The following is a 23,371-nucleotide window of genomic DNA, read 5'->3' on the forward strand; positions in this document are numbered from 1 at the left end:
TTCTGATGATACTCAGAAGTGCCACAATCTGAAGATGTGTGCTCCTCTCTCTTGTCTATTATTAGGACAGGAATAGCTAAAAATAGCATTAATAGCATTAATGTCAATGTTATGGGACTTACCCAGGTTCTATGCACTCCATAGGCTAAGAGCATTTGCACCTGTGGAGCCCCTTCCCACAGGASAGCGTGAGCCACCAGGCTAATGAGAATCCTGGCAAGGGCACTCACTGTCCCTCCAAGTCTAGGCAATTGTGTAGCCAGGAATGCAAAAATTGGGAAAAAAGGACATAGGACAAAATTAAGATTTATAGTGATTTTATGTACCCTCACCCTGAGAGGGGCAGAATTCAAGTTCTGATCTTTGCTTCCCATTATCTTTATGCATTTTACACTACACAGTTATTGTATTAAGGATACCATAACAAGTAGATAGGTAGCTACATGAGTCCCCTACTGCAAAAAATAGATAGACACTGGGGCACCAGGACTTCCTTTCTCCTTGCTGAGTGTCATCTTGATTAAGATTGTCTGGATTTAGGCACTGCAATGCCTCAGGTTACTTAAGGCAGATAGCCTAAATCTACCCAATCTATTCCAATTCCTTTTTTATCGATCAGTGCAGATGACACTTCCACTAAATGAAGCTGAATCTTTATATTGTTTATGTTATGAAAATTATTAGTATATTAGTATTAAGTTAGCATTATGTTTGATTTTATGTAATGTTGCTGACTCTGATCAGTAGCCTTACAAGCAGTGAGCTGTTGAACCATTATTTGTAGTTCACTTCTATTGTTCCAATAAGCCTTTTGATTAATATTATGAAACATTTCAACTGATGGCAGTAGCAGCCACTTTTTTGCAGAGCAAAAGAACTCTTTTACCTGAAAAAACAGCTATGAGTCAGGCAGATGAAGCTGGCGCTCCGGAGATTCTGAGCTGTATCTTTCTGGTGAATAAGCAGTCAGATAAGAGTTGCACAGTACCTATCGGTGTTTTCAGACAAAGTCTTTTACTAGCAATTTCCTCATGTGGATGATGGGACTTACGGACAATTATGCAAAGTCTTATAAAACCCTTACAAAAGAAATGAAGTAGACATGCCCTTTAGAGATACTAAAATGAAAAACAGCCAAGAGGAATCTGGGAGGGGAGCCTCTGTACAGTTACTTAAGYAGACTACTTGTGAAGTGGTGTTTCTGTGCCAGTTATCTAGGGCATAGCTTAACTGAAGCAGAATTTGCTGTGCCAGATTTGGAGTTGTCCATGAAGACTGGGCATGTGGAAAGTCAGGAGGCAATTCAGTTTGAAAAGTCAGTGGAATATTTTAAGACGGGCACTTCAGAATCTTTCAGTAACAGGATACCACACAACTTGGGATACAACCCAATTTGGAAGCAAGGATTGATTCTTGATCTCAGGCTACCTTATTTTAATAGCACATGCAGTATTTGAAGAAATGGTTGCTATTGAACTTAGAGAATGTCCATTGGCAAAGTATTTTCAGATGTCAGATGAGATATGTTGCTTCTCCAGCAGGTTCAAGCGGAGATTTGTAGATGATGTGAAAAAAACACTTCAGAGAGAGAATTTCTGAAGTACAGAGACACAATGTTTAGAAAACTAGAAATATTTTGGTGCTCTAAAATCACATGGAACGACTTGGTTCCATGAACTGTTCACCCATCTATATACTGAAGTAGTATTTGCTACTGATGGGAACAGTACTATTGGACTCAAAATTTCTCAGTCTCTTAAATGACAAACTCAGAATGTTGAAATGGAAAAATTATATTGCAAGAATTTAAAACAGGACAATTAATCACTAAATGAAATTAGCTTTACTGAATCTGGATCTCTGCTTGTTGAATTGTTTTTTGAAGTGATGACCAAAATAATAGTGCTGTTATACTGTAAGTAATTTCATCCAATGGCATCATAACAGCTTTTCATGGAATAGTAGACAGCAGGATTCAACTCCTGGAACCTGATGTGTGCCTCTGTGTTTTTTACTGGGTGACAGAGGTAAAGCTATGGTGGCTAAACATAACATCATCCTACAAAATCCTACCAATCCTTCACAGTCCTGTGTAGGATAATTGTTCAATAAAACTGTTTCAAGCTGGAACAGTGGTGAGCTAAGAGTAAAACAAATTGGTGTGCGTCACTGGGAATGTCGCTAATGAAAAATTAGGCAGTGAGGATGGCATGTTATGTAATTGGTTTCCCCAAACTTTCATGGGACAAAAAGGCAAGAGCTGTGAACCCAGCAGTCAGTAAAAGAGCTAAAAGTTTTTTCAACAGAGTATTCTTATGGGACAAAGAAAAAGAAAAGTCCTGCTGGTATATTTTTCATGAATAATGATCCTCCAGCAGGAGAAAATCAAGCAAATTAAATTTTCTTTACACAAGGGATATTTCTGTAAACCAGAATATTTTCTAGAATTCTCTGCATATCATATAGGAAGGAAAGAAATACTAGATTTTATACTGGGACAATGATAAAATTTCACATCTTCAAGTAGGCATCAAACTGTAATTATAAGAAGACTAAAGAGACACGAAAAGGTGCCAAAACATAGACCAGTATAGGCAGATTATCACATTGTGCTGGAGTTCCTCATTGCAGTTCTCACTGTAATCCTGGCCAGAAGTCACATCAAAGTGACTGAAAACAGGAGAGGAGGTGGTATAAGACAACAATTTTTCCCTTAAAATGTGCCAGATCTCTTAGAAATTCACCAATATTAAAAGGTTTGTCATATCTTCATGGCATACTTTGATTACAGCATCTTCCTCCAGCAATCTGTGTACATGTGAAAAATAATGATGAAAAATGTAACACCCAACCAACCTGAGGATAGTAACATTTTTGCTTTGTTGCTAATTTCTGTGTTAGTCTTAGTATTTTATTCTTTTAAAATTATATAACAGAAGTGTGAATGACAGTATTTTTAAACTCTAAAATGATATTTACCTGTTTACATCTACAAGGGAAAAAGTTACAACCTACACAGCATTAAGGGCTATGTCAAAGTGCTTAAATTAATATTCTTTAGCAGGAATGAAAAAAGTATTTCCTTAACATACTCAAGTAAAACAAGGGTCAGTGTCCTTGGAATTTATTTAACATGCTTAGTATTAGATGACTCGTATTTCATGTCTCTGACTTAAATGTTTAAACCTTTCAATGTTTTTACTGTACTGGATTGATGTGCTCCAGCAGAGTTAGCTTATCACGGCAAGACACACTCTGTTGCTAGGCCTACCTCAAAGAAAATGTAAAATGCTTTCAGACCCTTTGATATTTCAATGCAAATTCCATAATATGCACTAAAGAATGGAAAACAAACTGCATCACACTGTATTTTGTGTTTAACTCTATCTCAGTTGATAATCCATGTTTGTRTCTTGTAAACCTGGCTATACAGAAAAACAGTTTAGTAGACACTAAAATATAGAAAATAAAGCATCTTAGAAAATACAAAGATACAAATCTTTTTCAGATTTATGACAACATTTAAGGGAGCTTCCATTTCTTTGGGGAACAACTGTTGAACTTTACAATGATTACATCCTTCCAGTGTGTTTGCAATACCATCTTTACAAACAGTTGTTTAATGTTTGTGTGAAGAAATATTGTTTATCCATTTTATATTTACACTTTTATATATTTCAAATTATACAGTCTAAAAAGAATGAAATGAATGCAACTTGAAATATTTATGCTGCAAATTAGTTGAACATAGGCTGAACAAAGATTTGTGGGTCAGTTATTAACTTATATACAATATAATCTAGACAATACTCTTTGCTTCATCAGAAGTCAATCACAAGTGAATCTCTTATTACCTTGAGTAATTTTTCTGAACTGAATGTGTACAAGATGTTAATGCATTTAGTTTTACATGATGGTTGTTCCTTATCTGAGTGCTTATCTCTTGATTTGAAAGAAACTGAGAGAAATTCTGCTTGTTATTCATTATAATTAAGGTTTTTCACTTGAAAATGATTGGGCTATTAGAGTCTAAACTGGACCAGCAGATACAGAGCAAACCGCAGTATTGAAGATGAGACTGTACTTAAGCCATTAAGAAAACAAACCTGCAAATTCTGGATATGAGAAACATTCAGCAGCTCTTACAGACAGCTCATCTTTTTTCCTGCACATGCTATTCATTCTTCATTGTTTGAAAGATATTTTCTATTCCTATTGTAAAAAAATATAAAAAGGAACAGTTTGGGACTAAATAAATTAAAAAAACCCACAAGACTTTAGAAAACACAAAAAGAAACAAAACCAATTATCAAAATATTAGACCAAAAAAAACCCCTGATGATGTCATGGAAACTCTTGAATTTCTTCAGGAATATCAATATTTCACACTGATCTTTTCATAGACATATCACTGCTACAGTTTGACTGTATTTAAAGCTCTACCCTTCATTTTCCTCTTCAAAGCATCATGCTAATGATACTGGTTTCTATGGCAACAAATAGCATTTCCCACCTCCTCCCTTTCCTCTACCCTCCTGCCTGGCAGCGCTCCCTGTAGGAGTGACATTCCCTTGTGTAAAAATAAACAAGCATATTTCTGTGTAATGCCATCCAGATAATAATGCTTCAGTATCTGGGTAAAATATGTATTTTAACTGTCAAAGGGTGGGCTTAACTCTAGGCTTGATGCTCCTTGTTTTTTTGCACAGATGATTTAGGGAAGAGCATGTAACCCAATCAGGAAATCAAGCAAGGCGATGGGAAATGCAATTTGTGCTTGGCAGAAATGAGAGTGGAACATCTTAAAAGGCTAATGTTCAAGCTCTTGAAAAGAAAAAAGACAAGGCCTTTTATGAATGGTAGATATGTTTCGTTAGCGAATAAATCACAAACTCACCCTGATTTCTCTGACTTTTCTAGCTACAGATCAGTATTCCCAAAATAGCTTTAATCAGTTATTTTCAGCCTAAGGGTTGTCTGCAAATTGCTTGTTATGACTGTTTCTCATTCATTATTCATCCAGTGTAACCGGTCATATGAATAACATGGTACCACTGCTGACAATGCTGGTGGCCAGAATTTATTCAACAAGAGAATATGAATAATAAAAATTCTATATAAATATTAACATTCATAACTATTTTTGATGAAACGTGACATGCAATTTGTGAAGAGTTTATTTAATATACTAGGAGTCACTTGGTATATTCTAATTTTTCTAATGTGAACAACTGTATGTAGTGGACAGCATGAGCCTTTTAAGTTAATAGATTGAAATGAATATAAATAAAACAAGGAAGATGAGTCTTCATGAGTAGTTAGTTGCTTTTGGCTTCCTGAAGAAGCTGTGAAAAGAAATTGTTAGATCCATGAAAAGCTGTATATTAATCCTTCCAAAAGACATCTAAAATTTTAGTTAACATACTGTGGATTACTAAATTCGTTTATCTGCCTATCCACCTATATATTCAACATATATACATATCCACCAATATTTAAATATACTGTCAATATCAAGAATTCAGCACTAATGAATCAGATTTTAATGATTCTTTAAATTAAAAAGTTGAAAAGAAACATATATTGCCATTAGTTTTCTTTTTCTTCTTCCAAACCTTTGGATAAAGTGTAGTCACATATTCAGCTTTTTCCTCTGCAACTGTGAAGTCCAAAACTTGTGAAAAAAGGGAAAGGGGAAGGGGTTATTGCATAATCACGTTCCCAGAAATTGAAGCTTTAAGGAAAAAAAAAAAATTGCTATTATGAGATTCCTAATGAAATGAGTTCTAAGAGTTGGCAACATTGATTTAAAATCAGTAATTTTTGTTGTTTTGTATTTTCCTATTATCTTTCACACCTTTTCCACTAATCCCCTAACTTTGTATTTTGTCATACAAAATACTCCAGGTACTCTACAGTTGGGTATATCTTATTTTTATACTGTTTGTTTACCAACAAATTGATTTTGTCTTTGCTTCTCCATAGGTCTATTAATAAACATTTTCACAAACTTCTGCTTTAACAGAACTTCAGATTTCCAAGTTTTGTGTTGGAAAGCTTAAAAGGTTTTTATCGTCTGGTCTTTTTATTTGTAACAGCAAGCTTTTGACTGGTGCAAGTGCAAGTATCTTTGTCAAGCATCTAATCATCTGATTAGCAGGTTCCTAGGTTATTGTATGCATGATGTGTCATGTTCTGCTAAAAAGAACGTGACTGAGGGTTTCGAAAAGTCGTTTGTTTTTCCTGTCCTGACTGCTCCACATTGCAACAACTGGAGTTGGGTTCCTCCTCCCTTGGAGGACAAGTGAGTACGTTCAGTCCGGGGAAGCTTCTGGCTGGAGGGAGAAGGAACATGACAGCAAAGGGAGAAGGAGCAAGACAGCAAATTTAAAGTATCTTCAGGGAAGCACAGTGCCTGGATGCAGCAGGGAGCAAACTGAAATCTGAGCCAAGTCTCAGAGACCACGAAAAGAAAGCTGCTTTCTTAGGAACTGTTGTGGGACTACGTGGAGTTTTTCAAACTGGGAAGACACTAAAATCTTATGGATTAGAAAGCAAGATGAGAGAATTGGCCCACAATGCAAGAGTACAGTGAGTACATGACAGATACAGTTTTATTTTAAAGCCTTCCCTAGTTCATTATTCTGTGTTCTAAAACCTAGCTTTATAGAATGGAAGGTTTTTGGTGATTTGGGGAGTGCTTACTTCAAGAAAAAGGGGCAGGAAGTTCCACTTTAGTGTACTGGGATTCCATCACAGCATCCCACAGTAGAAAATAGGACGGCAACATAGACTGCCAATCCTGGCAATCCCTGCAAGCTAGGCAATCCTAGCTTGTTTGGAAATGGAGCAGAGAATCCCCTCATGCATCACCAGCCATCCTTGCTGGTCATGACTAGAGGTGAGAGAAACACTGAGCATTCGTATACATCTGTCAGGCTCCCATATCCAGTCCTGTAGTTGTGATGCATCTAGGAAATTCTTAATCTTCAATGCCTGGGGACAATTTCTTACTAAATATTTTGGCCTCATTTTAGTTTTATGCCTCTTTAAAGCAATAGAGCTTTTCAGATCAATCTTTGGCTTTAATCCCAGACATCTTTATTCTGTGGGAAAAGAAGTTTTGTGGTAACATTAATTAGTATCTCCTGTATATGCTTAATATGAGGGTTAGCTTCTGGGAACACATAAGGCCCATATATTTCACAGAGGATATATAGGGATAGCAATCAGGCATTCCTGTTATGAAGTCAGAATAACCTTCCACACGTGTGGAATAACCAGAATAACCTTCCCCAACTCTTTCAGCATGAGCTGTGCAGGACCCCCATAGTAGTCATGAATGAGCTGAACCACCTGTAGCCTATTTCTTGAGCACAAGGGGAAGGAAATAATTCCCTCTTCCATTGTGACAGCACCTTTTATAAGCTGCCTAGCAGCTTGGGCCTGGGTCCGTAACATGAGCAGCTTTATTCACATGATTTGATCAAAGGAATTAACACTTAAACAGCCGTATGTCAATGTATTTGCAAGATTGGAGTCATAGGCATCAGCTGTAAATTCTGCTTTTTGATTTAAAATTTGATTCTGGTCTGCTAGTCACTTTATATAACTCAACCAAATGCCTAGGAAATATCTTCGGCTGCCAGGCACCAAAACCCAAATTATTTTCTTCTCCCAGGTTGAGCAGGGAGAATTTTACAATGCCGTATTATATTTTCTCTCCCTAAGTATCTGATTTTTTAGAGATCTATATGTTTCTTTGCTTTTCAAACGAACGAACAAAAATCGGAATAAAATGAGCTCATGGAAAGAGAGAGAAAGAGAATAGAGGTATGTGTGAGGAAAAGAGCTAATGCTAAAATGTTGCTAACAATCTTAACACACAACAATTTATTCTGAGAACTTCTTTCATATGCCTAAAAACTTTGACAGCAATATCTTAAAAAATATTGCAAAATATATGCATGTAAGGTCCTGTTGATTGTAAATTACAAGATACTGTTTGTATTTGATAGTCAAGGATTTATTCTGCAAGTGTTGAGATCTCTTGGAATTAGCTTATTAATTTGGAATATACTTATACTGTTTCAAGGTTTTCCAACCCAATCTCTAGGTGGCATTTCCTCAAAATTCAAATTCGATTTTTTTGTTTCTTACATTAACAGGATTAAACCACCTGGATTATTTTGTTTCTCTTCCAAACTGTTGCTGACAGCTTTCATTTCACTTTAGTCATAGCCAAAAAAAGGCAAGTGAATCAACAGCTATTCCACTTGATGGATCAGCCAGCAGGGTTTGCTTTTAGACTGACAGATGGTGTCTTGCCTCCAGAGATAGACTGTTCCACCTGCACAAATAAGCCTCCGCTAGTCTTGAACCAGATCAGTCCCCAGCAAACTTGCTGTAGAAGAAAGTATGTCACACTGACCATCACATAGGGGCTGACTGTCATCAGGACAGTCTCTAGAATATGACAATTAAAATGTTAGTAGTATTTTTAAGACTCCTTGTATTTAAAATCCTTTTGTTGTCTTCAGGCCAATTCTAATCCTGGTGATGACTGCTAGGGCCTTGTATCTGCAGTTCAAATGCTTCAATGCAGGGGCACAGAAAGGACTGTTCTGCTTTGAGGACCAAAGGGCATGTGGAGAAAGCAAGCTTCTTTCAAGTCTACCTTAGAAGAGTTTGCATTTGTTGTTTCTTCTGTAGAAGGATAAACTGTGCCCCATTTTGGCCCCACAGATCAAAAGGGATATGGACAAACTGCAAAGGGTCCAGCAGAAGGCATACCACGGTGGTCAGGGGCTGAGAGAAACATGTACTACAAAGAGAGGTTCAGGGACTTGGGTTTGCTTACAGTGGTGAAGAAGTAGTTAAGGGGTGGTCTAGTAACAGCCTACACCTACTTGAAGAGCAGTTACCAAGACGACAGAGCCATATTCTTCTTATTAGTTGCAGATCATACAACATGGGGAACAGCCAGAAGTTGTGTCTTTGTTGGTTCAGTTTGGACATTAGAGAAAGCTTTTTTGCTTGGTATTGCAACACAGGAACAGGTTGTCTGGAGAGGTTGTGGAATATCTGTTCATGGAGGCTTTCAAGATTCCTCCAGACCAAGCCTTACCTGCCCTTATCTGGTGCCATCTGTAATCCCACTTTCAGTGGCAGACTGTACTAGGTGATGTCCAGAGGTTCCTCCCAACCAGTATTTCTATGTCTCTGTGGTAATGTCTATGAAAATAATGGTATTCCCAATGATGATAATCACATTCAGATAAATAAAATCTTATTCAAATGTTTTCAGAACTGGCAATACTACTTAGGGCCATTGTGCATGAGGAAACTGATGAACGCTATTGTCTGTCCTGGCACACTTGATTATTCGTGCAATTTTGTTTCTTAAATGCAGATTTTAGTTTAGACATGCTATGCTCCTTTTATCTAGCTCTTCCCACTGTAAAGTGACTACTTGCCATTAAGAAATTAAGAAATGCCTGGTGTCATTCCAAGTAAGAAAGTAATTTAGAAGTGCCAATGCTTTTTTTCTACATTTAATGGTAATTAAACATGATTTCTGATATTAAATGATAAATAATTACTAATTAGAAGTCAGAGCTTAAAAACAAAAGAGTTGCAGGTATTCAACACCTTTTAGGATCTGGTTCTGAGTAATGTAATTCTCTGGATTTGAATAACTAGGTCTGAACTTTTGGGGGTTAATTGTATTCAGGGTTTTGATATATATAATTGTATTGGCCAAATGGCAAAAAGATTTCTTTTACCTTTGTGTTATGATGTAATAATAAATAATGTTTGGATTTTTGAACACATGAACAGAATCTATTTTTATTTCTGCCTAGAATGTCAATAGAAAATTGTTCTCTACCTGAGAAATGTAGAAATATGAATCTACTGCAAGATCCAGACTGCTTAAGGTAAATACTAAAATAGACACCATAGAACCTAGCAAGAAGATGCTTCACCTTACCAGGGAAGGCCCAATTATCTAAATTAGATAGTCTTTCTAGATAGTCAGCAGAAAGTGTTATTTTTATTAAAAAGTAATCCAAGAGGCCTGCGTGATGGCAAGATAGCCAGCTAGCTATAGCTGGTATGGATGCACCTGAAATCCTGCCCTTTTTGCTCCCTGGCTTGCCTCTGTTTTTTTAAAAGACTGCAGCTAATTGAGAGAAATTCCATCTTCTACATGTTGTTTCTTATAATTACATCTGGTCATCTGTGCATGAACTATTCCGTGACTACTGTATCCCTTTTTTTAAAATAGAATGACTAAAACTGAACCCAGGGTAGGCACATATCGATTAATATGCTGACATTAAAATGTTTTTAGCATTATATTTTTCTTTTACTCTGTCATCTTAATATGTTTGTGTCTAGTTTTGCTTATGCAAACAATCCTGTTTTTATCTGTTACCTCTAATTCTCTCTCTGTGCTTATCAACATACTTATTTCTTCTCTTATAAAGTTTCCTAGGTAGTTTCCTTGAATTTTACCTAACACATGCTTTCTTCTGATCAAACCAATTTTTGTTTGGTTTGTTTTTTGTTTTGATGGCAGGGAAAAGTCTCATTCAGGTTTGAGAAACTCATAATCAGCAATTACTTAGTGCTACCAGATGAATAAAGTATCTGAAGGTAACTGAATGTTTCACTCTGGCTTAGAAGCATATTAAAAAAAGACCCAAATATGAATGAGCTTTATAAATAGTTTACGTTGAATCTGACGATCACTATTAGAATGCACCTCTAATTACAAAACCTTGAGTTTATTATAATACTCTGAATCATGTTTAGTTACTTATCTATGATTCTACCACTGTTAGAAGCAGATTTAAAAAAGATGAACATGAAAAGTGACAGATATATATACAGTTTGTATATGAGAGTATTTCATGTTTTGGTTGCAGAATAAATTAGCTAATCTGGTGCATGAGAAATAAAATAGTTCATCAATAAAGCAAATATGCTATATTTCTAGGAAGAAGTTATGATGTACTGTAAATTGCATTGAATTCGTGGACAGTTAAAAAGATTGATGGGTAAACTAGAAGCAAATGCATCACTGGACCCAAATGACTTGAAATCCACTGCTTAACCCTCTTCTCCCTCTCACCCACCAAGGAATACATCAGTGTTATTTCAGCACATAATATGCTACTTCTAGAAAGACAATATATAACAATGTAAAGTATTGTACTATGTAGTGTACTTTCCAGTGCAAAGATGGGTATAGGCAGAAAAATAACATAGAACATTTGCACATGAATTGTTATTTTAATCATAAACCTAAAATTAAAAAAAAAACAACAACTTTGTAACTGTAAACACTGATAGTGATAGAAAAAATGGAGGAAATGGAAGATAAAATAGAAGGTATCTATCTCTTCTATTCAGAAGACAGCAATATCTTCTTGAAAATACATTAGTCTTTCAGAAGAAAGATAAACAAATGTGGCAGTGCTCAACACCATCAGTGAGTACACCATCTGAGGAAACTGATGCATAGCTTTAAAAGTGAAGAAATTGTTCAGTTGGATTCAGCATTGTTCCAATGTCTGTAAATCTCCAGTTACTTTGATACAGCAATGCTGGTGTAAGTCTGAAATAATGCATAGCTGGATCATATGAACCTGTGTGCTAGCAGACACATGAGAGACTTAGAGAGCTCAATCTATTTAGCTTATTGAAGAAAAAGTTAAGAAGAGATTTAATCAAAAAGAATGTAAGTATCTTCAAAAGGAGGTGATCTTTGATGCTAAAAGGCTTCTTAATCTAGCAGACAAAAGTGTAACAAAATCTAGTGGCTGAAAGCAGATTAGAAACAAAATTGAACTGGAACTATGGTGCATGTTTTTAAACATTTTGGATGATTAGCTATTATAGTAATTTAAATAAAATGTAGAGAATTAGCATGGAATATTTTTAACCCAGATTAGCAATCTTTTTCAGAGCTACGTCCTCAATCAGCCAGAGCTTGTAAGGAGATGCAAGAATCAGAATGACTAACACTAGATCACCTGGGAGTAGAAATTAGATCCAGATTGGACAAATAACACAATCTAGTCTCTACCTATTATTCTCATTCAACCACATGCTGTTGTGTGTTGGAGAGATGTTTGTGAATGACTTCCAGAGTAGCCAGCCTTCTGTTTCTAAGATCAGTTACTCTTTGTGTAGAAAAATTTCTCAAAGCCCTATGGATTTCATTTGCATCTTAGCCATTCCTAGGCACTCACCCAGTTCTACCTCTTCCTAAGTTACAACAAAATTGCTTCTGCATTACCAGCAGTGATACCAGCAGAAAAGAAGCTGTATGTAGAATCCCTCAGCTGGCACTGCTGTACTACTCAGAATAAATCAGTCTCAGAGTACAGTATGTGTAACTACATTGTTCGCTATTCCTTGTCGTGATGGGACATGTTCTCACTCCCATTCTCTTCAGTGTCTTGTTTTGTGAGTACAGTGTGATCAGTGTTATAGGCTTTGCTTAAAATTGAAGAGGATCAGCACTGCATAGAGATGTACAGCATAGAAAACTAAACAGTTTTTATAAAAAACATGTGTTGAACCAACCCTTTCCTTGATAAAGCTCATGTACAATAAAAGAACTCTGAATGTTAAAGGAGTGTTAGTATGGCATTTTGTAGGTTGACACCTATAATGTCTCCACTGCAAATTAGATTAGGACACTTTCATGGAGTTATACCCATTTTTTGGAAAACTCTGCATCCAGAGTACTTGAATGTACATGTAAAGACAGAGATCACAGCAGCTTCTTTCACATGTGTTAAGGAACATGTATGTTTTCTCTGACCTTTTCTTTTGAAAACCCTTCTGGGTTTGGTTGCTATTTTTTGTTTTGTTTTTCAAGCAGATCTACAGCAATGGAAGGAGTATTTTTGTGTTGGGTTGGAAGCTATTATGAATACTCTGGTTTCTTTATGACCATCACAACCAGGTAGACTGGCAAGATGCTTTTATTTTCCAGAAGTGCTGCCTGTAAGCAGGACAGTGCAGCAACTAGTACTTAACCCATGGAGTGAATCACTCTGCAGACTCACAGGGTCATTCCCATGAGTCACTGACAATCCCAGTTATTATCAGGGTCTCTTTGGTTGCCATATATGCAGCCAAGGGCATAGGAAGGATCTATCTGACTGCTCGACAATGAGCAGGAGGGCTCCGTCTTCCTGCTCCCAGGCAGCAGGGGCTGCCTGTAGCCCAGCAAATATGACTTCTGCCGTTTTCACTTAGCACTGACCTGGCAGAGCCGGGGCAGGCCTTGGCCAGTGGCCCGGGGCAAAGGTCTGACAGACCCCGCCCCCCCCGTGCTGGGGAACAATGGTCCTTTGTGACACGGGGCGGGCGGGGCACCTGCCACCGTATAAGACAGCTGGGGTGGGCGAGGGAGGAGGAGAAACAGCTCCGAGAGCCCTGAGCGGGCTGAGGGGTGGCCCCGCCATGGGCTCCTCGCTCCTCCCAGCAGGGCCACAGGCACCGACACTTGCCGTGACACTGATACCCACCACCAGCCCGAGGGAGAGTGGCACCGCTGACCTGCAGGGGCACGGGCAGGGCCACCAAGCGCCAGGGAGGAGGGGGTTGTGTTGGTAAGTTTTCTTGTGTAACACTTTTAAGGATATTAATAGGCTTCTCTGTACTATTTTAAGATTTTAATCAGGCGAAAGTAAATTTCTGCATCCATATTTTTGGTTTGTCCTCTTTTGCCTGTGTACGTTTTTTGTGTGTAAAAACCCATGGACCTGGAGAGGTGCAAAGCATGAAAAGTTCAATGGTGGACTAGTTCATACAGAACTCCTGACCACCCCATGCTGTTAGAATAGAAAAGTTGCTATTTGTTAGTTTTGAAATGATAATCCATAAATATACTCCTCTCTTGATGCTGGACCCTGCTTTCTGCTCTGGCTCACTGCACCAGCCCACTTCTGAACACAGGTCTGGCCTCCTGACAGGGCAGACCAAAGCTCAGAAACAGCTGTACTGAGACTCTCACAGTGCTAGATGTCCCCTTTTAACTTGCTCTATCCATTCTGTGATTATATATACTCTGAATTTTCTCTTACTGTACTAGCTACTTGTTTCTTCTCTAATTTTTTTATGGCAAATAGTTCATTTTTTGGATATACGCTTTAAGCTCAGGGGAAAATGATTATTGTTCCTTCTTTGCTAGGCAGAAGTTCTTTTTTTCCCTGTTATTTAAAGATTGCATTCATTAGCTCCTTTTCCTTGGAWGAAATTGTTTCTGGCGCATTCTCCCTTACCAGAGATCACTGGCTGAAGGACTCAGACAGAAGAAGGTTTCTCATTGTTAATCTGAAGTTATGCTTGCAAATTTCCAGAAATGGGGAAGTTCTGGTTGGAGGGCAGAAGGAAAAGTTTAAACCTTCTTAGAACAGGGGGTCTTTCAGACAATCCTCCACTGCGTACTAAAATACTTATCTTTATCACTATAGTTCATCAAAACACCTTTTCACCTCACCCCCGATCTCTTGACAAGTGTGTCCTAAAGGTTATGCTGTGAAAACAGCTAATTCCAGGATTGTAACTTGTGCAGGATCAGTGAAGAACATTGCTAGTCCAGAGAGGTATCTGGGAAATGGTGTTTCACTGCACTGATCAAAAGTTTGTTTTTATAAGCTCTCAGATGTGATGTCAAAGACTGTTGGACATGTGACAAGTCCTCTGGTTGGGGGAATATGAAGAAGAGAGCTGGGAGAAGAAAGAAATAGACACCAAGGTTTGTTGAGAAGGGTCATAAGGACCAGGCTTTATTTTTAGAACAGAAATGGAAGCCAGTCTGATTATGTCAAATCTGATTTGATTTATGTCAGAATTTGCTTTGCCAGTTTCACCACCATTTGGTTTGAGCCTGATAAGTCTGGGAAAATTGGACAAGAGAAGAGGATATTCAAGGAGGCATCCCTGGCATGAAAAAGGAAGCATATGCCAGAAACCAGCTGCAGGGATAGTGGAAATTCCTATAGCTGGATTTGCTGGGCAGACGCATGTATGCAGGCCAAGCCAAAGATGTAGAGTRCAAATGTTGGCCAATGTCTTAGAATAAGTTCAGCGAAACATGCAAAATGGTGATTCATATCACTTCAGTAAAATTTTCTGAATTGGCAGCATAGGAAAAACAAATAAAATTGGGATTTATAACCTAGTCGTTTTTTGTATAGTGGTAATTTTCTTGGAAAGTTCATGTGAAAAAGATTATGGCTGTGTTTTTTTGATGTTTGGTTATTTTTTCCCACAATGACCTGGGCCTCTGTTTCTTTTAGAGAATGGATGATGTGCCCTCAGACAAAGCATAGTCTCTGTGTTCCCACTGTAGTGAAGGGCTAAAGAATTCCTGTTGTATTGCATCCAATTCTGCATCCAATTTAGGATGCAATTAAACACCTCACAGTTTGAATAAGATACCCTGGCTGCCCAAGAGCATCAATTCATGTCCTTTGCATTCCTGTATATTTGCCAAAGTTTTCTAGTCCAGCCTTGAATATTTTTCCAGTCCAACAGTAGCATTAGATGACACCATTCCTCTGTTTTGAAAAGAGGGTTCCCTGCACAGAGGCTTCTCCTTCTTCCAGCCCCATATATCCTCCGGGGTTCATTTGGGATCAAAGTACATATTGCATAGGGAACTGAGTGCACTGTCCTTGCTGACTGTATCTGTGCCATAATAGCAGAATAGCTTTATACCTGCTCAGCACTTGGCTGACAGTTATCCCCTCTGACCCTGAAGAGTGTGAAGCTAAAATTCCTTAAAGGCATATTAGGRTTGTGCTTTTATTGCTAGGTATTACCTGTTTACAGTAAATAATATGATAAATATCTATTAAACGTATCACACAAACATAGTACCCCTGTATGTAGTAAGTATTCTGATGATTATTCATGTATAAAGTATTCTGATGCACATTTTTAGAGCTATGTATTTCGAATTTTTTCTCCCTTGATATTTTAACATACCCAGAGGTAGTCGACATTATGGAGTAATAGCAAGCAAAATTTCATTTTTTAATGAGAGGTATGAATTAAAAGAGCATAAAAAGGTACCTGAATGATGCAGCACTTACATTTAATACCCTGCTGAGGTTTTAAAGTGAACAAAATGACTTTATACTGAAGTTGTTAAAACAAATTTACTTGCAGGTGAATACGTTTTTAGGCCAAATTTCATTCTACAGTGAATTAACATAGTGGAGTTATAAATCTCTGGAATAGTCAGTAGACACCTCATTCAGTGTGTCACTCTGTACAACGAGAATGATCAGCACCAAGCAGGTTGTTGGTAACTGCTCAACAACAACCTTTCTACTGTGTAGTTGTACCTGGAGAAGAATCTACTAACTTACCAGAAAAAAGCCTTATGTTAGCTACTAAAAAATGCTGTCGCTGTAAATTAGGCTACTGCCATGGGATAAAAGATGAATCTTCATGTTTATATGACTAAGACAGGCTCTATCATGCCTTTATGTACCATGGCATAAAGTAATTGTGAATTGCCTGTAGAAACAAGCACATCTCTCCTCTCTGTCCTGACTTCATACTACCAGATCAGGCCAAATGTGTCCACACTTTATGCAGCATTAGTTATATATTAATTGGAAACTGCTCTTCACATGGCTACTGTCCAGTCTCTCACTACAATAATGTAAGAAGAAAACATCATAAACTACTCTTCTCCTTCTCCTTTCCTCTTCCTCCGAAAGAGGGAGGTTCCCAGAGGGGAGCATTTGATGGGATCTGCAAACATCCTAAGGAATTCAAACCAGATCCATCAGCTTTAGGGCCTTTAGATACAAAAACGCAATATGCAACCTGTTAATCACCAATATTTGTTGTGTCCATAACTCTGATGCTAAATGCATCAGTTTTAATGAAAAGCCCAGCTTCCAGGCCAAGYGCTAAGGAAAGGTTTTTGACCATATTATGTAGGTCTGACCCTCCTTTAAGGGTAGTGTACACCTCCATAGCTGTAATGGTACACTTAGCTGTCGATTTTGTATCTCTTCCCTTCCCCGCCCTCCATGCTCTGTGTCCTGATATTATTTTGTGTGTGTTTGGAGTTCTTTTATCCATTTCAAATTGTTTAAAATAATGTGAGGACTGTGCTACAACCCACAGAAGTAGTGTTTTTTATCATATGATACTGAGTTTAAATACTGCATGCTCTTGAGTGTGACATGGGGAAGAGCATGCAGAGTTCACAAAGTTTTGAAAGATAGTGTAATAAAGAAGGGAGCCAGAGGATGGTACAATTATAGCCACCCTGCTTTTGCAGAGACTCGTTTTAACAACCCCACAACCACATCTGCATTTCGCTTTATTCATTCTGATAATCAGCAGAGGAATGAACAAACATTTGTGGGATTTGTGTGATTAAGGGACCAGAACCCATGAGTGAACTGGGAAGCTGAGTTATTTGAACCTGTATTCCTGGATAACCAACATGCTGCTACGTTACATATATCAAACTGCTGCTGCATTAGGTCTCAGCACCCATTTTACACCTCGAAAATACAAGTGTCATGTCTTTGAAGCCCATCCCAGAAGGGCTTGATCTATTAAACATGCTCATATGAGTCCAAAAGCTTTTTTTTTTTTTYCCCCAGAAGACTGATGGTAACACTCCATAACTGGAGAATTTACCCAGAAAGCAGTTGACCTTCTTGTGATGTTGTATTCAGGTTACTGAATAGTCTAATATCATTTTAATATTCAGCATAAAATTGGAACTATAATTTATAATAAGGACTTTCATGTTAGTGTCCCTTGCACAGCCATCCATTGGTAAGGAAGGTTTTTTTATATGACTTTCTTTCAACACAAGCAAGATTTTGTAATAATTTAATCCATGCAAAATATATTAATAAAACATCACACAATGTTTTGCATGGAGAAATAAGGTTTAAATTTATCCAATAATTGCCTGCAAATAGTGCTTGTAGAAAACAACTTGACTATTATGATTCCTCTTTCATCTGTTTTATTCCTTATATAAATTTAATGACAATCCTATATTAGAAAAAATAGATATTGATTTGTCCCACTCATGATACTTTTTCCTAGGTGTCTGTGTCATTCCTGATTGCATCAAAATGTGTGTTATACATATGGTTCTGAGAGAGAAAATTTGTTTCTGCTGTTTGCATGTGATATCACTGATTTCAAGGCAGTTTAGTTTCTTATTTAAGTAAATGTAAAAAACTGAACAAGTGCTAGTTCTCGTAGATAAAAGGAAGATTTTCAGTGTTCAGGCAAGAAGGAATGGGAAAAAATGTTTGTCTTTCTCAACTTTTGCTTTGTGATATAGGAAAGAAGAAATAGTTCAAACATACAGAACAGAGGTTTTTTGAAGAAAGCTATAGAAGCAGCTTTTGTTTTTTGTGAATCTCTGTATGTTTATGAGAAAATCTTTCTCTTTTGTGACTACATAAATGATGTAAGCGATTAATTTTTTACTTCTTTTTTCAGTTATTAAAATGTCCTATCCTGATTACAGCCTTATATAGTGTTAGAGAAAAGGTGTTCATACGTGAATGATGCAGGTTCAACAGCTCAGAACTGCACCCACAGATTTCTCAGCTATTGACAGTAGCACACACTGACAATATTATTTGGCTTAGGTATAATTGGGAAGAAGAAAGGGGAAGAAATAACCCAATTAGACTAGCTGACATTTGGTTCTTCATCCTGGATTTGTCCTATTTAAGGTCTCTTTTACCAATGGGGGAAAAAAGGAAGCTTTTATCTCTCTCAGTTTGATACGGAACTATGATCTTCATTTAGGCACTTCAGTCAGTTTTTAAAAGACAGGTGGAATTAATCCAACCCTGGCCCCAGTTATGTAAAATTTGTGGCCATAGGAATAAAAATGTAAGCAGTATGGCATTAAAAAGAACATTAAATGGAAGGACCAGAAATAGAGAYGACTGAGCTCTTACAAGATCTGTTTTGCAGGCTTTGTCCAAAAATCTGTATATAAATCTACATTTAAGTAACTAAATACAGCCTGATTTTCAGAACTCTGAAACACTCAAGAAAGTTGATGACAAATGAAAACTAGGAATACTTACAGTCTTTGAAAATAAGGCTACATTTGCTTACACGTATAATTTGACAATATGTAAGTAGTTTAATCAGAGTTTATTTAACTCTTCTTTATGACTTTCCGTACCTCTACTTCCTGTTTCCTAATCCACTTTATTCATCATCATCTTGCCTCTTACATAATGGACAACCAATATCTCAAGAATCAACTTGAGATGAAAGGGAATCAAAATGAAAATCCAAATATAGTAGTTATTTTCTAGGTGCATAGCAAGGAAACTAGAACAGTTGTTCCTAAAATCGTAAAACTCCAGGGAAGTTAGTCTACCATTCTACATGGCTGGCTGAGATCCAAACTCATCCATATTTCACATAAATTGGAGCAAGAAAAAATTTGTAAATGTTTACTGCATTACCTCTCAGCTGGCCAATCTCTGTGCTAAATGAAAGGATTATACTATATGTTAGCTGGACCCTGAGGCTCCTAGAACTCATACAAATTATGACTAAGAAAATATTAACCACATTAGCAAGAAGAAAATAGGAACATTAACAGCTTAATGGACAGATCAGCTCTTTTCCTGGCTCTGATTCATCATTTGCTATTGAGAGGCTGGCCAAGTCTAAAATAAATACTTTTCAACTATTAAGTGCTCAGTGTTATAACAAATAAAGTAGAAGTGTAAAGGAAAGCATGGCTTTTTCTACTAGATGTAAGCCCAGACTCACATGTAGTTTTACTTCGATAATTGACATGAATGCAATCATTTCCTCCATTCAGCATTTTCTGATCCTAGTTTTTGGAATAACCTCTGTTTCCAGCTCCAGTAATATGCATTCTTCTTATGCATTCAGAGTTTAGGTTGGCGATTATGACAGYCATTCAGTTCCTTCTTTGTGTCATCTCTTCGATACAGAAGGCCAAGCAAACAGTAGTTAGTATAAGCAATACTTAGCATATCAACCTATGACTGAGCTCAGAACAAACAATGAAAAGGGTAGCTGTTATTGCAGGATGTAATACCTTCTAAATAGGACAGAAGAAAATAAGGAAAGGATTGCAGAAGGAAAAGGACTGTGGAAGGCAAAAAAGTGCTAAAGTCAAAAGAAGCATTAACTGCCTCAAAGAAAGCACTATGAAAAATATAAAAGGGGATCAGAATAAATTGCCTGTGAACACTTGGAAAAAAGAGATGTATTTTGCTCTGCAGTTGGCTGTCTCCAGGTTCCTAAGACTCCSAGGTATCTAGCCAACAGACTGATGACATCTTTTTAATGGGGATTACATATGCTACTTGGTTTTGCATGACTGCGCATGTATTCAGAAAAGCTCGTCCACTGCAGGACATGGCTGTCCGCTGCATATACTGACAAGACAAGTAACAATATTGAATGGTATTTTAGTCTTTTCCCACCATATAATATAATTTGTTAAGTATTTGCTTCTTATCCTATTTTTTTTTTCTGCTGTTAGCTTTTCCTTTTTGCTATTTGCATCATAAACACAAATCAGCACCTAGACCCTTTGATTTGTTTATGGACAGGATAGGCATATCATTGTCTGCTTTTAATAGCAAATCATATTTATGTGTTCTCTTTAAATATTTCTTTTCATCAAACAAGGTAGAAAAGTCTGTAACTTGGTAGGATTTTTTAAAGAAAAAAGGTATCTTTAATGGTATTTTTTCTTTAAATCAAAACTTTTTATTGAAAAAGTTCAGTTCAGCCATTTCTGTTTCACTTTACAGAGTTTTATCATCAGTTCCTATACAATTGAGGCCATAACATGTTAATTTTGGATCAAATCAAGATAGTTTGCATTATTAAATTTACTCCGCATTTCCACTCATTTTAACAATGAGCTGCATTATTTTTTGGTTTTGGTGGAAGCTGTAATTCAAATCTCTATCCTTACTTAGTGGGTTGACTTTCTGTGGCAGGACTACAACTCCAGGAGGCAATTGTTTGGCTTACTGTATGATGGAAGACATACAGTTGTTGGTTTATCATGGAAAAGGCATATGCAAAATTGGCCAAGGGGTCTAAAATTTCCATGAGGCAATATCATATAAGGAGACACAACTTGATATCAATCTAAATGATTCCTTCAGAAAATAATCTGCAGTGATTTCAGAAGTTAAAAAGAAAAAATAATATAGAAGTTCTAGGTGTGTAAATTGTCATGCTTATAGAAGTATCATGCTATACACATACTTAAGGTGCTGACATGATGGACATGAACCTGGTTAATGGAAAGAAAATTAGTACTTTTTATTCACACACTAGAGCAGATCATTTTGCAAATTGATGGTGGTATATACTATTTTCATTTAGTTACTGACATTAAATGTTTTTCTCAGGAATCTGAGCATCTCTATATAAAACCATTGTATTGAAAATATAAGTATAAATAAAGTACTATTTAAAAGTATAAATAAAGTACTATTACTTCTACATATGTAATAGTAAATAAAGGATTTCTGCATATTGGTCATTGGTCTACCAAGGTTATATATAATCCCTGCAAAATGTGTTCTCCGAGGAACTAAACTTGTAATCTTCTCTTGATCAAGMAAGGAAGGCTATTGTATATTGTTTTCTTATTTTCCAAAACCAGAATCTTTTACCTGTATCTGTTCTATTCTGTTTTTGAGGGTCAGGATAGAAAGTTAATACTTTTGTCTTGCCCATTTGCTCTGAAAGCTGGTAGTCAGTTAGTATTCCCTCATCCCATAACTGGAATCGCTGAGTACAAACCACTGTTGCTAAGACTCAGATATTGTGGTTCACTGGCAACTTCACTGCCAGGTGAGATTAACAGAATTGTCCCCCTGGTTAAGCCACCAGGAGCTGTGCCAAACTATAATCAGCCTTTTGCATACATCAGAGACCTACAAACACAGCAGAATGATTGTATAAGCAGCAGCTGCAAGTTAAAGCTGCAACAAATTCTTCAAACATATGCCCTTTGCCAGATACCCAACCACTCTCGCAAATGCCAATATCTCATTACTTGGCAATGTTTCTAAGACACACAGCTAACCCAAAGTAGAGGAATACCAAATTGTTCACATTATATGAAAAAAGATTTATTTAACCACAAAGAGATAATAATTCTGATTCTGCTATTGATGAGAGTATAATTGTTAGGATGCTGTGCCCTCCACATTCAGGTTTCAGAACACCTAATATTGAATCCATCCCTATAATCACTGACATAGTAGAAAAATCCCATTTCCTAAAGTAGCTTTAGCCATGGATAAGCACTTAGCCCAATGTTATCATATTACTCTTGTACTAAAAATTCCAGTTTGTGACTGAACATTAGCTGTGGAGAAAAGTTTATTGGGAATAAAGGAATATTGATAAGGAGCTTATTCAAAAATCTCATGAGCATTGAAGTCTAATAACCAGGGATATGGTCTCTTTGTGCAGAAGACTACCGTTTTGATACACTCCTCATCTTTTTATTTTTTTTTTTCTCTTAGCATATCTCCATTTTTAATTCCTCATGCCTGCCCAAAGAGGCCCACTTGAGAGCAGGGCAAACAGAGCAGGGCAAACTCATACTGTACTGGATTTTTCCAAATACTACCATCCATCGAATTCTTTCTCCTACTGGCTGGTTCGATGTGATTATTTCAGCTAGAGATACTACTGCATTCTAGGAATTAACCTGGGAATCTGGAGATTGTGGTTCTGTTCCCAAGACCCCTATGAACTTTTAATCTGATGATGATTCCTTTTTTTCTTTTTTCTCTTTGTCTCATCCTATTTAGGTTATAACCTCTTTAGGACTAAGATTCTCTCATTATGTTTGCTACCATATCTTAGCACTTTGAAGACCAATTTGGATGGGAGCTACTGTTACCACATTTCAAACAATAATTGGAAACTGTAGTTTCAGTGTTCAGCTCATTTTTTCAGAGAACAGTACTTAGAAATGTGCTTAAGTGTTTTTAGGCTTTCAGTGTTTTCTTCAAATTCCAAAAGAGCTTGTTGAAGTCCTAATCTTTATTAGCTGTTAGTCTGAAGTGAGCTTGCCCATTGTAAGCAATCAGTGTGCTTAATGTTCTGGTATGTGGAATTGAAATAAGATTACTGTTCACATTAGAGCAATCCTTGCTTCATTCTGAAATATGCCAATAACAGTCCCAAAATCTGCCTTCTACTTAACAGGCTGTGTTACAATACAAACATCTGTCCTCATGCTTGAAATCTTTGCCAGTTTCCTATCCCTTTATATTTACATGTAGTCAACATGTTGAAA

The sequence above is a fragment of the Apteryx rowi genome, unplaced genomic scaffold, assembly GCF_003343035.1.
Source record: "Apteryx rowi isolate R43461 unplaced genomic scaffold, aptRow1 scaffold_732, whole genome shotgun sequence".
Classification (NCBI taxonomy): domain Eukaryota; kingdom Metazoa; phylum Chordata; class Aves; order Apterygiformes; family Apterygidae; genus Apteryx; species Apteryx rowi.